Source organism: Cervus canadensis, chromosome 2 (genome assembly GCF_019320065.1).
Source record: "Cervus canadensis isolate Bull #8, Minnesota chromosome 2, ASM1932006v1, whole genome shotgun sequence".
Classification (NCBI taxonomy): domain Eukaryota; kingdom Metazoa; phylum Chordata; class Mammalia; order Artiodactyla; family Cervidae; genus Cervus; species Cervus canadensis.
The window spans coordinates 107,275,276-107,287,799 of NC_057387.1; the positions used below are offsets into that span (position 1 = coordinate 107,275,276).

The 12,524-nt window shown below is 47.2% G+C and overlaps 2 protein-coding genes across 2 annotated transcripts in view; one reads left to right on the forward strand and one right to left on the reverse strand.

Annotated features, from left to right (window-relative positions):
• The window catches only part of NGEF (neuronal guanine nucleotide exchange factor), a 120,147-nt gene extending 115,176 nt beyond the window's left edge, over positions 1-4,971 (reverse strand). The window contains exon 1 of the mRNA XM_043462011.1: positions 4,829-4,971. The gene's annotated coding sequence lies outside the window, so the exon portion shown is untranslated. The remainder of the gene's footprint in view (positions 1-4,828) is intronic.
• A 122-nt stretch (positions 4,972-5,093) lies between these two features.
• The window catches only part of NEU2 (neuraminidase 2), a 34,578-nt gene continuing 27,147 nt past the window's right edge, over positions 5,094-12,524 (forward strand). The window contains exon 1 of the mRNA XM_043462015.1: positions 5,094-5,194. The gene's annotated coding sequence lies outside the window, so the exon portion shown is untranslated. The remainder of the gene's footprint in view (positions 5,195-12,524) is intronic.

Here is a 12,524-nt window from a genome sequence, read left to right on the forward strand (position 1 = left end):
TGGGATTTAATGGGAATCTGCTTTGGCTCAAGAATGACAAATGAATCAGCTGTGAACAGGAAATTGGGTTTTCTTTATATACTTATTTGGACAGCAGTAGAAGGGTGCGGGCAGCTGACAGGCCTGGAGTGAAGGTGGGGAGCTTGGCAGAGGGGCAGCGGCTCTGATCATCCTATCACATTTTATCGCTGCTGGCCCGGGACAAGCCAGCAAAGGCTGACCCGCTGAATGAGGGGTTCTCTGGGGAGTCAGTCTGCAAGGAGCGCACTGCTGTGATGGTTTGAAACGTGGAGATAAGCAAGTCATCCCGAATGCTTCCCTGGCGGCTCACACGGTAAGGAATCTGCCTGCAATGCAGGAGACCCAGGTTTGACCCCTGGGTCAGGAAGATTCCCTGGAGAAGGGAATGGCAACCCACGCCAGTATTTTTGCCTGGAGAATTCCAAGGACAGAAAAGCCTGGCGGGCTACAGTCCATGGGGTCACAAAGAGCTGGACACGACTGAGAGACGAACACTAGCAGGTCATACAGACTAGCATGTGGGATCGAACGGTGCTCCCCAAGTCAGCCACCCAGGACCGACCCTTGTCATTTCCCGACAGAGCCGAGGGGTCCAAGTCCTCAGGCCTAACTTGCCTGCATTCCTCATCCCAGCTGGTCCCTGCCCCATTGGCTCCCAAGCATCTCTGACTTTTTTAAGGCATAGTCCAAGCTGCTTGTCCACTGGAGGGCCTGGGTTTTGAAGGGTTTATTTCTGATAGGAAACGTAGTCATTAAATAATAATGAATCAACGTCCCATTTTAAATTCCTCAAAGACCTGGATAACTGATGGTCAGAGCTCCTGGCTATGGGAGACACCAGCACTGTTGCACAAACCTCCAGCCAGAAGTAAAGGTGATAGGGGCAAAAGCCAGCTAGTGCTGGAGTCCAGAAGTGAGAAGTGGGTGCCCCTGAGACACGCTGGCCATACAGACCCCTGCTGTGATCTCCGGGGGACCTTCCAGGTCTGGGCCTCATGGGCTGGGGCCAGCCCCCTCCACCTTCCTTTTGCGCTAGCAAACCTGTTCTGTCAGCATCCTTTAAACAAAACCCCTGCTTCCCCAGGTTCGTGCCTCTGCCTCTGCCATTCCCAGGCCCTGCAGGGCTCCCATTTCACCTTGTTGAAACCCTGCTGTCTCTTCTTTGTGAATGTGTTCTATGTAATAGAATGCTATTTAAAGAACTTGCAACATTCAATGAGGGTTAAGTGTGAAAAAATGACTACTTTATTTTCCAAGAGAGACTTACTTCATCATATATGAAACAGTAATCATCAGCTCTTCTGCTCTTGTGGAATAACTAAGAAGGGATGTAAGGTTGTTTAGTGATGCTCAGCTCAAAGGCCACCTCCTCCATGCAGGCCTCCATGATGGTAGCCCTCTGATGATCCCCATTATTTTCCCTTCAGAAGGTAAGGCCTATTAAGGTAGAAAGATTGAGAGATGGCCTGACCCAGGTTCCCAGACCACCAGGTCATTAATCAACCACGTGAGACATTCTCCCAAAGGAAACCCACTAAGGGATGCTATAGACATATGCCCCCTCTTTAGTGCTCAAGGTTTTTGCCCAGACCCAGTCTGGTCTCCCGGGGAGCTGGGCTTCAAGAACCTCTGCTGGCCAAAGAAAGGAGTCAGGCTGACAGTCTTCCCTAGGCATGTCCTGTAGATCCAGAGGCAGAGCCCCATCTGCTGAGCTTGATGGCTCCAAAGTTGGGGAAAGGGAGCCCAAGGTGAAAATTCCTCCTGCAGCCTGGCTGCTCTGCCCCAGCAGTGCCCTGAAGATGCCAAGTGGGGGATCTGGAAAGAAACAGCCCACAGACTCAGAGATGTAACTCCCTGCCTGGTCGGCCAAACACCTCTCAGCCCCACGACGCCATAACCGTCCTTGTATTTGGGGGTGGGGCGCTCTGTGCCCGCTTCGTGTAGGAGGAGCCTCTGTCCTGGATCTCCTCTGCCAGCCTGAGGGCAGCCCTGGAAACGTGTGTGCCCCCAGCCCCTCTCCAAAGCCTCACTTGCCCCAGGTGCTTGCGATGATTTGATGAAAGAACAAGGGAAGGACTTCTGCCTCTCTAGGGTGATGCTGGGGGTAACTTTAGAGCGTCAGCACTGACCCCTACTTAGGGAGGAGATAGGCTCTCGGATGTGGAGGAAAGACTCGTCCTGGGAGTTGTGATGTCTGATGTGGGTCTGGTGGGTCGCTAACTGCTGAGACAAACAGTGGCTACAGTGTAAATGGTGGAACCAGCAGGCACAGCGACTCGACCTGGCCTCCTTCCTCAGAGTCTCTGGGCTGGTTTGTCCACCGGTGTAAGTTTCCTGGGCTGCCTTTACAGAGGCCAGAGAGGTCTCCCATGGGCAAGTTCTTAAAGCAATGATCTTCCTCCTTCAGTGATCTCTGATCACATGACCTCCTGCCTTTCCTGTGGGGAGCCCTTTCCAGGGAGGGTTTTCAAGACAAGGTGGACCCCAGGAAGGGGTAGAGTTGAGGATGGGGTCAAGGAAGATGGTCTATTGTTTGTTTTCACAGACTAGAAAGCTTGAGATGCCTCCCAGACACCCTGGTTTCTACTGCTGCAAAGCTAAGGAGAGCCAAGGCAGCCAGGACAGGAGTGGAAAGGGAAGAGACAATCTGAAAGCAAGAGCCAAGCAGGAGAAGATGTGGGAGGACAAAGGTGCAATGGGGGGCAGGCATGTTGGGACAATCCCACCATAGGCATTTTTCCAGTTACCATTGTCAGAACTCGGCAGAACTGTCACAAGTCCCAGTCTGGTTTAGCCAGGGGCTGTGAACATCCCAAATTTTATTTAACTGGCATATGTGCTAAGTCACTTCAGTCACGTTCGATTCTGTGCAACCCTATGGCCTGTAGCCCGCCAGGCTCCTCAGTCCATGGCATTCTCCAGGCAAGAATACTGGAGGGGGTTGCCATTCCCTTCTCCAGGGGATCTTCCTGACCCAGGAATCGAACCCCCATCTCCTGCATTGCAGGCAGATTCTTTACCCACTGAGCCGCCAGGCCTCTTTTTAATTTAATTTATGTTTTGGGGGTTTTCTTTGCTGGTGTAATTGATAAGCTAAATCCTTTTTGTTGAGGTATAGTTGATTTACAATGTTGTATTGATTTACAATGTTCAGGTGTTCAGCAAAGTGATTCCATTATGCATAAATATATACCTGTTGTTTTCAGCTTCTTCCCCCTTAGAGGATATTATAAAATATTGACTCTGCGCTCTACAGTCTGTCCTTGCAGTTTATCTATTTTATATGTAGTTCAGTTCAGTTCAGTCACTCAGTCATGTCCCACTCTTTGTGACCCCATGAACCTCAGCGCGCCAGGCCTCCCTGTCCATCACCGACTCCCGGAGTCTACCCAAACCCATGTCCATCGAGTCGGTGATGCCATTCAGCCGTCTCATCCTCTGTCATCCCCTACTCCTCCTGCCCCTAATCCCTCCCAGAATCAGGGTCTTTTCTAATGAGTCAACTCTTTGCATGAGGTGGCCAAAGTATTGGAGTTTCAGCTTCAGCATCAGTCCTTCCAATGAACACCCAGGACTGATCTCCTTTATATGTAGTAGTGTGTGTCTACTAATCCCCAATTCAGCACTCCCCTTCCTTTCCCCTTTGGTATAACCATAAGTTTGTTTTCTATTAATATGTCTGTGGGTCTATTTCTATTTCATATATATGTTCATTTGTATTTTTTTTTTTTTAGATTTCACGTATAAGCAGCATCAAATGATATTTGTCTCTCTGGGCTTACTTCACTTAGTATAATAACCTCATGACCCATCCATGTCACTGCAAATGCCCACCTGAAACTTTAAATCAAGGTTGAAAAGAACAATCTCCCATTGATTGCCACATCTGAGAAATCTGTGTCCTCAGACCTTTGAATTGTACCAGGCTCTGGCTGGATGCCGGCCAGGGGTGCAAGTTCAGCAGGTGGGAGGCTGGGGCCTCTGAGATGGGACCCTGAGCAGCAGGTGCGGAGGCAGGGGAGCAGCCTTGGGGACAACGCTCCCCTCTGACTTCCCCCCGTGTGCTCCCTGACCCTGCGGCTCGAGCCTCGGGCATGTAGTCACGTCAGTTTGTTTAGCCCTTCACAGTTTACATGCACAGTTATTTTTAGGGCTGGAGCCACGGGCATGTGACCCGTGCAGTCACAGGAGGCCCTGGCCTTAGACGGACCCCTCACTTAGTTTAACGTTCTGTGGTTGCAGTTCTTAATCATCTTCAGATGCTTAATTCTTAGAATTCTTAGTAGTGCTTGATCAAAGTGAAAGTGAAAGTCGCTCAGTTGTGTCAGACTCTTTTTGACCCCATGGACTATACAGTCCATGGCATTCTCCAGGCCAGGATACTGGAGCGGGCAGCCTTTCCCTTCTCCAGGGGATCTTCCCAACCCAGGGATCAAACCCAGGTCAAGGGGCTCCCTTGTTCATTTCTCACGGGATCCCACAACTTCTGCAGCTGGTCATGTTCATTACCTCACTTGTTCCTGTAGCCTTCACAGGAGAGGAGCCCGGAAGGAGTTATTACCCCAGTTCCCAGGTGGTTAAACTGAGTCCCAGAGGGGAGAATGGTGAAGCCAAGGTGAGTGAGAGACCCGGGGCTGTTTTCTCTCTTGAAGCTCCCTCTCAATGAAGGGTGAGTGGGCTTGCCTCTCTTCACTCACCTGCCTGGGGCCTTGCCTGTGCTGCCCTGGCTGCAGCCCGCTTTCCATCCCATTTCATCTCATAACAAAACAAAACAAAACAGAACAAAACACTCAAACCATTTGCTCACCTGCCAGTGAGGAGCTCCTGGGGGTTAGAGCCCCCTGGACGGCTCTTGTTCTCCTGTCCTGTGTCCTGTCGGGGTCTCAGAGCAGGGGGCTGTTCTTGGACTCCTCGGCTCCCCGAGAACCTGCAGCCGGAGACTCTGACCTCTGCTGGAAGGGGCTCCTGGGGAAGCATTCCTGACCTTCAGACTCGCCTGGCTGCGCGCTGGCCCCGTGCCCGTGACAATCACTTCCTGCCTGGGTGTTTACCTTCCTGCTCCCTTGGGCCCAGCCAGGGTGGCGGCCCCGCACCTGAACCAGAGGCCGTGCAGGAGGGAAGGCGCTGTCCACGGTGAAGCCCAGGAGCAGCTGGTGCCGCACCCGGGCGCAAGGTAAGCCTGGTGGTCCTGTGACAGCTGGTCCCCCAGCCCACGGTCTTGGCCAGGCAGCCCCACAGCGCTCCATCTAAGACCTGGAAAAGGTTGCACATGGCATCATGATTCAGCTCAATCCCTTCCAGGCAGGGACACTCGCTGCCTCATGCCGGACCTTCCTCTGTTACTGTTACCACTGCTGTTATTGTTGCTAATAGCTACCTTCTATTTGCTGAGAGTCCCTTGGACCGCAAGGAAATCCAACCAGCCAGTGCTAAAGGAAATCAGTCCTGAATATTCATTAGAAGGACTGATGCTGAAGCTGAAGCTCCAATACTTTGGCCACCTGATGTGAAGAGCTGACTCATCAGAAAAGACCCTGATGCAGGGAAAGATTGAAGGCAGGAGGAGAAGGGGATGACAAAGGATGAGATGGTTGGATGGCATCACCGACTCAATGGACATGAGTTTGAGCAAGCTTTGGGAGATGGTGATGGACAGGGAGGCCTGGCGTGCTGCAGTCCATGCAAAGAATTGGACACGACTGAGCGACTGAACAGCAACCTTCTATTCAGTGACAGGTCCTGGGCTAAGTACTTTTCTTTTCTGCTGCCCTGGGTCTTAACTTCAGCCCATGCGATCTTCATTGCCATGTGTGGGATTTTAACTGCGGCATGTGGGATCTAGTTCCCTGACCAGGGATTGAACCCAGGCCCCCTGCTTTGGGAGTACAGAGTCTTAACCACTGGACTACCTGCGAAGTCTCTGGGCTAGGTACTTTACACGGTTGTTTTATATAATCCTTGTGCTAGCTCTATGCACAGAGAATTATGCCCATTTTAAAGACACAGAAATAAAGACCCAGAGAAGCTGATCATCTGGCCCACAGCCACACAACTAGTAAGGTGGGAATCCAGGATTCAAACCCCATCTCATCAGTACCAAAACCTGGGCTCTGAACCACTGCCATCACCTGTCAAGTTTAATTGTCATCATGTCCATTTTTAAATTAAACTCAAATCAGCCGTTGTATTAGCTATTGCTGGCAACAAACTAACCTTAGATGTAGTGGCTTGAAGCCTCACGGTTTCTGAGAACCAGGCATCAGAGCACGGCTTGGATGGGTTCTCTGCTCAGGGTCCCTCACAGGCTGCAGTCCAGCTGCCAGTGAGGCGTGGACCACATCTCGAAGCTCCCCTGGGTGGGATCTCCCTTCACGTTCGCAAGCTTGCTGGCAGCATTCAGTTCCTGCCGGCTCTTGAACTTGAGGGTCTCAGCTCCTCGCTGACTGTGGACCCGAAGCCCCCACAAGGGCCCCTCCTCTGTGGCAGCTTGTCTCTGGGGTGGGTAACAGAGTCCAAGAAGATAGAAGTCATAGGCTTTGTAGTCTATGCACACACAAGTAACATCCCTTCAGTCTCAAAATACTCTACTCACTGGGAGGAAGTCATCAGGTACAGCCCACATTCAGACCTAGGGGGTCACACAGAGGCACGAATCCCAAGATAAAGGAATTGCTGAGGGCCGGCTTTGAAAGCTATGACAGCCCTCTGATTACTGTGAAATTATGGTTTCAGTTTTTCCTCTGAAAGCTAAATAGACTTGGTCTTTTATCCATCCATCCATCAAGCCATCCACCCACGCACCCATCCATCCAATCACTCATCCATCCATCCATCCATCCATCAACCCACCTATAGACCCACCTATCAATCCACCCACCCACCTACCCACCCATCCATCCATCCACACACCCTTTCATTTATTCAACAAACATTTGAGCAGGACACTATAAACCAAATCCCACATTAGGCTCAGCAGATACCAGAATGAATGAAATTGTTCCTTCTGCCCCTCACTGTCCTCAATGACCAAAGGATCCCAGTGGAGCTTTCACATGTGTGGGGTCTGGGGGAATGTCTGTTGTTCAGGAGGATCTGTTTTCTTTCCTTCATCCGCCACCCTCCTGGGAGTCCTCATTCTCCTGCTCTCTCTCTATCACTGTCTCATGTATTCAGAAAACCTATTTTAAGCTCCTCCTAAGTACACAGTGTTATGATGGCAGGTGCAGGCGTGTGCATGACTGAGAGTATACCTGAGTGTAAGGTTAGATCTGATTTTCTTGGCTGTCTTCTTCCCCTCTTTCTCATTGTTCTGTTTTCCTGTCTCCCCTTAGGTCCTAAGGGAGGCCAGGGCCTCAGCATTTTAGAGACACTTCTTCCTTGCCACATAAACACAGAGGCCAGCTCAGAGGTGCCTGCAGTCCTGCTGGTGGGGGGCCTGGTGGAGCAAGGGCAGTGGGACAGGAAGTGACACCACACTCCCAGGGGGGCAGGGCCAGAGGGCACAACAGAAATGTGGGCCCTGGCTTCGCCTGCCTGTGGACCCTGCCTCCTGCCCCTGCCTCCCAGAGTCCGGGGTTGGGTGAGCAAACTCCGAGAAGAAGGCCTACGGGATGCTGTCTGGAGTTGCCAAGCAGATGCCTAGAGGGGCTGGAGTTCTAAGTCTTCTATACAGGAGACCATTCATTTCGGACATTGATGAGCACCTATGGGCTGAAGGTACTGCCCTAGCACTGGGGCTACTGCTGGAAGCTCCTCAAAAATGAATCCAGTTTCTTTTTTCCTTCTCCGCTGCATCCCCCTGCTTCAGATTAGACCCCGTCAACTCTCAGCTGTACCACTGCGTGTCCTTTAAACAGACTCCAGGCTGCAGGCTCTCCCAGTTCCTCCCAGTCCTCTCCACCACGTCCACTCAGCATGCCATGCAAGTCTGCGGATACAGTCCTGAACCTGTCACTTCCCTGCTCCAAAACATTTTACATAACCTCAGCTCACAGTTTCCTGCAGAATCCTTCTAGAAACATTCTCTCTATATACCATTTCCCTCTCTCTCTCATACACACACACATACACACCCCTATATCCTTTGTTTACTCAGGCAGGACCACAGTATGTACATATTGCTCCGTATCTATTTCTTGGTAGTTTTCCAGTTCAACACACTTTAAATTCTTCATTCTTTTTTTTTAACCATTGTCCACTGCCCTACTGTGGAAGTATTTGGGATGAAACTGAGTGTCATAGATTGAATCTGTCCCTCCCCCCAGCCCGAATTCATGTGTTGGAAACAATTCCCCGATGTGATGATATAGAAGATAGGGTCTGTGGGAGGTGCTGAGGTTGTGAGGGTTCTACCAATGAGGAACCCAAGTGTCCTTAAAAAGGGATCCCAGAGAGCTCGCTTGCCACTTCCACTATGTGAAATACAGAGAGAAGACGTTCTGTGAACCAGGGGGAGGGTTCTTGTGCATGTAAATCACTTCAGTCATGTCTGACTCTTTGCAACCTTATGGACTGTAGCCCTCCAAGCTCTTCTGTCCATGGGAATTCTCCAGGCAAGAATACTGGAGTGGGCTGCCATGCCCTCCTCCAGGGGATCTTCCTGACCCAGGGGAAAAAATCTGCATCTCTTTATGTCTTCTGCAATGACAGGTGGGCTCTTTACCACTAGCGCCACCTGAGAAGCCCAAGAGGGTTCTCACCAGACACCAAACTACGAGTACCTGGATCTTGAACTTCCCAGCCTCCAGAAAAGCAAGAAATAAATTTCTGTTCCTTATAAGCACCTCGGTCTATGGTGTACAGAAAGCATGAATGGACTAAGACACTGAGAAATCCCTTTCAAAAACTGGGATGCCCTTGACCAGAGCTTTTGTGGTGTTTTCTGGGCAATCAGTACAGTTCACTTGCTCAGTCATGTCCAACTCTTTGAGACCCCATGAAATGCAGCACGCCAGGCCTCCCTGTCAATCACCAACTCCTGGAGATTGCTCAAACTCATGTCCATTGAGTTGGTGATACCATCCAATCACCTCATCCTCTGTCATCACCTCCTCCTGCTTTCAATCTTTCCCAGCATCACGGTCTCTTCAAATGAGTCAGTTCTTCAAATCAGTTGGTCAAAGTTTTGGAGTTTCAGCTTCAGCATCAGTCCTTCCAATGAATACTCAGGACTGATTTCCTTTAGGATGGACTGGTTGGATCTCCTTGCAGTCCAAGGGACTCTCAAGAGTCCTCTCCAACACCACAGTTCAAAAGCATCAATTCTTTGGTGCTCAGCTTTCTTTATAGTCCAACTCTCACATCCATACATGACTACTGGAAACACCATAGCTTTGACTAGGTGGACCTTTGTTGGTAAAGAAATGTTTCTGCTTTTTAATATGCTGTCTAGGTTGGTCATAGCTTTTCTTCCAAGGAGCAAGCATCTTTTAATTTCATGGCTGCAGTCACCATATGCAGTGATTTTGAAGCCCCCCAAAATAAAGTCTCCCACTATTTCCATTGTTTCCCCGTCTATTTGCCATGAAGTGATGGGACCTGATGTCATGATTTTAGTTTTCTGAATGTTGAGTTTTAAGTCAACTTTTCTACTCTCCTTTCATTTTCATCAAGCAGCTCTTTAGTTCTTCCTCACTTTCTGCCATAAGGGTGGTATCTTCTGCATTTTTGAGGTAATTGATATTTCTCCCGGCAATCTTGATTCCAGCTTGTGCTTCATCCAGCCTGGCATTTCACATGACATACTCTGCATATAGTTAAATTAGGGTGACAATACACAGCCTTGAAGTACTCCTTTCCTGATTTGGAACCAGTCTGTTGTTCCATGTCCGGTTTTAACTGTTACCTCTTGACCTGCATACAGATTTCTCAGGAGGCAGGTCATGTGGTCTGGTATTCCCATCTCTTGAAGAATTTTGCACAGATTGTTGTGATCCACACAGTCAAAGGCTTTGGCATAGTCAATAAAGCAGAAGTATATGTTTTTCTGGAACTCTTTTGCTTTTTAGATGATCCAATGGATATTGGCAATTTGATCTCTGGTTCCTCTGCCTTTTCTAAATCCATCTTCAACATCTGGAAGTTCTTGGCTCATGTACTGTTGAAGCCTAGCTTGGAGAATTTTGAGCATTACTTTGCTAGCAGGTGAGATGAGTGCAATTGTGCAGTAGTTTGAGCATTCTTTGGGATTGCCTTTCTTAGGGACTGGAATGAAAACGGACCTTTTCCAGTCCTGTGGCCACTGCTGAGTTTTCCAAATTTGCTGGCATATTGAGTGCAGCACTTTCATAACCTCATGTTTTAGGATTTGAAATAGCTCACCTAGAATTCCATCACCTCTGCTAGCTTTGTTCATAGTGATGTTTCCTAAGGCCCACTTGACTTTGCATTCCAGGATGTCTGGCTCTAGGTGAGTGATCACACCATCGCGGTTATCTGGGTCATGAAGATCTATTTTGTATAGTTCTTCTGTGTATTCTTGCCACCTCTTGTTAATATCTTCTGCTTCTGTTACGTCCATACAATTTCTGTCCTTTATTGTGCCCATCTTTGCATGATTTCTGGGCAATAATTTTTGGTAAATCATTCAGTAATCATTTAGTAATCATAAACCAGTTATTTTAAAGTAATTATTATAATTGTGCATCAGCATAAGTTGAATATTCAAGTATAGTAAGTTTAATTCATTGTAAGAGAATTTCTTTTAAGGTTAATAACTTCCTGTATTGAGTTTGCTGTTGGGGGTGGGGAAGGGAGAGGAATTTAAAAGCTTGAGGTTAAAAAAAAAGTTGTGGTTATTTAAAAAAATATTTGAAGTATATAGAGGTGAGTGGCCAGGTCTGGTCAAGAAAAAGAAATGAACTGAAGCAGGAATTATTATTATAATATTTATGGATTGCCCTCAGGCCAGGTTTTGTTCTAGGCACCTTACATGAATTATCTTGTTTAGTCATCATTACAGTCCTATGATGATAAGGCCAGACATGTAGATGTTAAATATTAGTAGCTTGTTCAAGATCACATGAAATTTCCTAGACACACAGAAATGCTGGAAAAAATATAAAATCATATATATGTGATATAAATATATATTTGGTCCCAAGAGCAAGAAAGAGAAATAATCTTTCATCTCCAGTGCCTTAAATAAATAAGTTATTCTTAAGTCATTCTATATCTACCTCAGAGATATCATTTTTTAGGGACTGTTACTTCCATCGCCAGGAAATATGTTTGTCTTTTAATTCAACAGCTATGAGGGGATAAGAATCAAAACCTTTGGACCTGAACACAGCAAGAAGTTTAGACAGAAATTATGGCTAAGAAATTTTTTTTAAATGTACAGGCCATGAATAGAAATAAAATCCTCTAGAAACTGAGGGTAATTTGGTTTTGTACATATAGCCCAAAATTTCACCACTCACAGAGAACAGAAAGCCTAAGACAGAAACTGAGAAAGAAAGTTGAGAAACCGTGAACTTTTGAGACTTACGTAGGGACAATGAGGGAAGGTGTTCACAATCTGGGGCACCAGTGGGAGCAACTCCACCACCACAGCCAAAAGATCATTCCCACTGAGGGTGAGCTCACACACAAACATTATAAAATATCTGGGGAAGTCCAATATGAAGGAAAGTATCCCACAGCAATAAGAGAGTTGACCCATGAGGAAATGGAATGCTAGAATATAAAAGACTTAAAAAATAAGTATCCTTAGGTGCTTAAAGAGATAAAGGAATAAAATCTATAAAATAAGAATAAAAAATCATGTTTTTAAAGTTAAGACATTACTTGTCAGAGAAGTTTTAGGTTCACAGCAAGATCCAGGGGAAAGTACAGAAAGTTCCCATATGGCTTTTGGCCCCCATACATGCACAGCCTCCCCCATTATCAACATTCCCAGCTCCCCAGAGCAGGACCTTTGTTATAACTGATGAACCGGCACTGACACGTCATAATCACCCGCAAGTGCATAGTTTGCATTATAGTTTATCCTTGGTTTTGTATAGGCTTGGACAAATGAATAATGACATATGTCCATCATATGATATCATACGGAGTATTTTCATCCATGAAAAATCATGGATGCCTCTCCCATTCATTACCTACCCCCATTTCCGTGAGATCTGGCAACCACTGCACTTTTTGCTGTCTCCTTATTCTGCCTTTTCCCTAATGTCACATAGTTGGAATTGTACAGTATATAGCCTTTTCGGACTGGCTGCTTTCATTAATAATATATATTTAAGGTCCCTCCAAGTCTTTTCAAAGGCTTGTTAGTTCATTTCTTTTTAGTGCTGAGGAAATTAATTTTTTTAAAAAGTGAATCCAAAGAACTAAGTAGAAATCACAGAAATAAAAAATATTGCATTTAAAAAAATCTTAGCTAGACACGATTTTAGATTTAGTAATTTGGAAGGTATATCTGAGAAAATCACACAGAATAAAGCACCAGGAGGCAAAGAGATGAAAAATGTGGAAAATAAGTCAAAAAAGACATTTGGTGA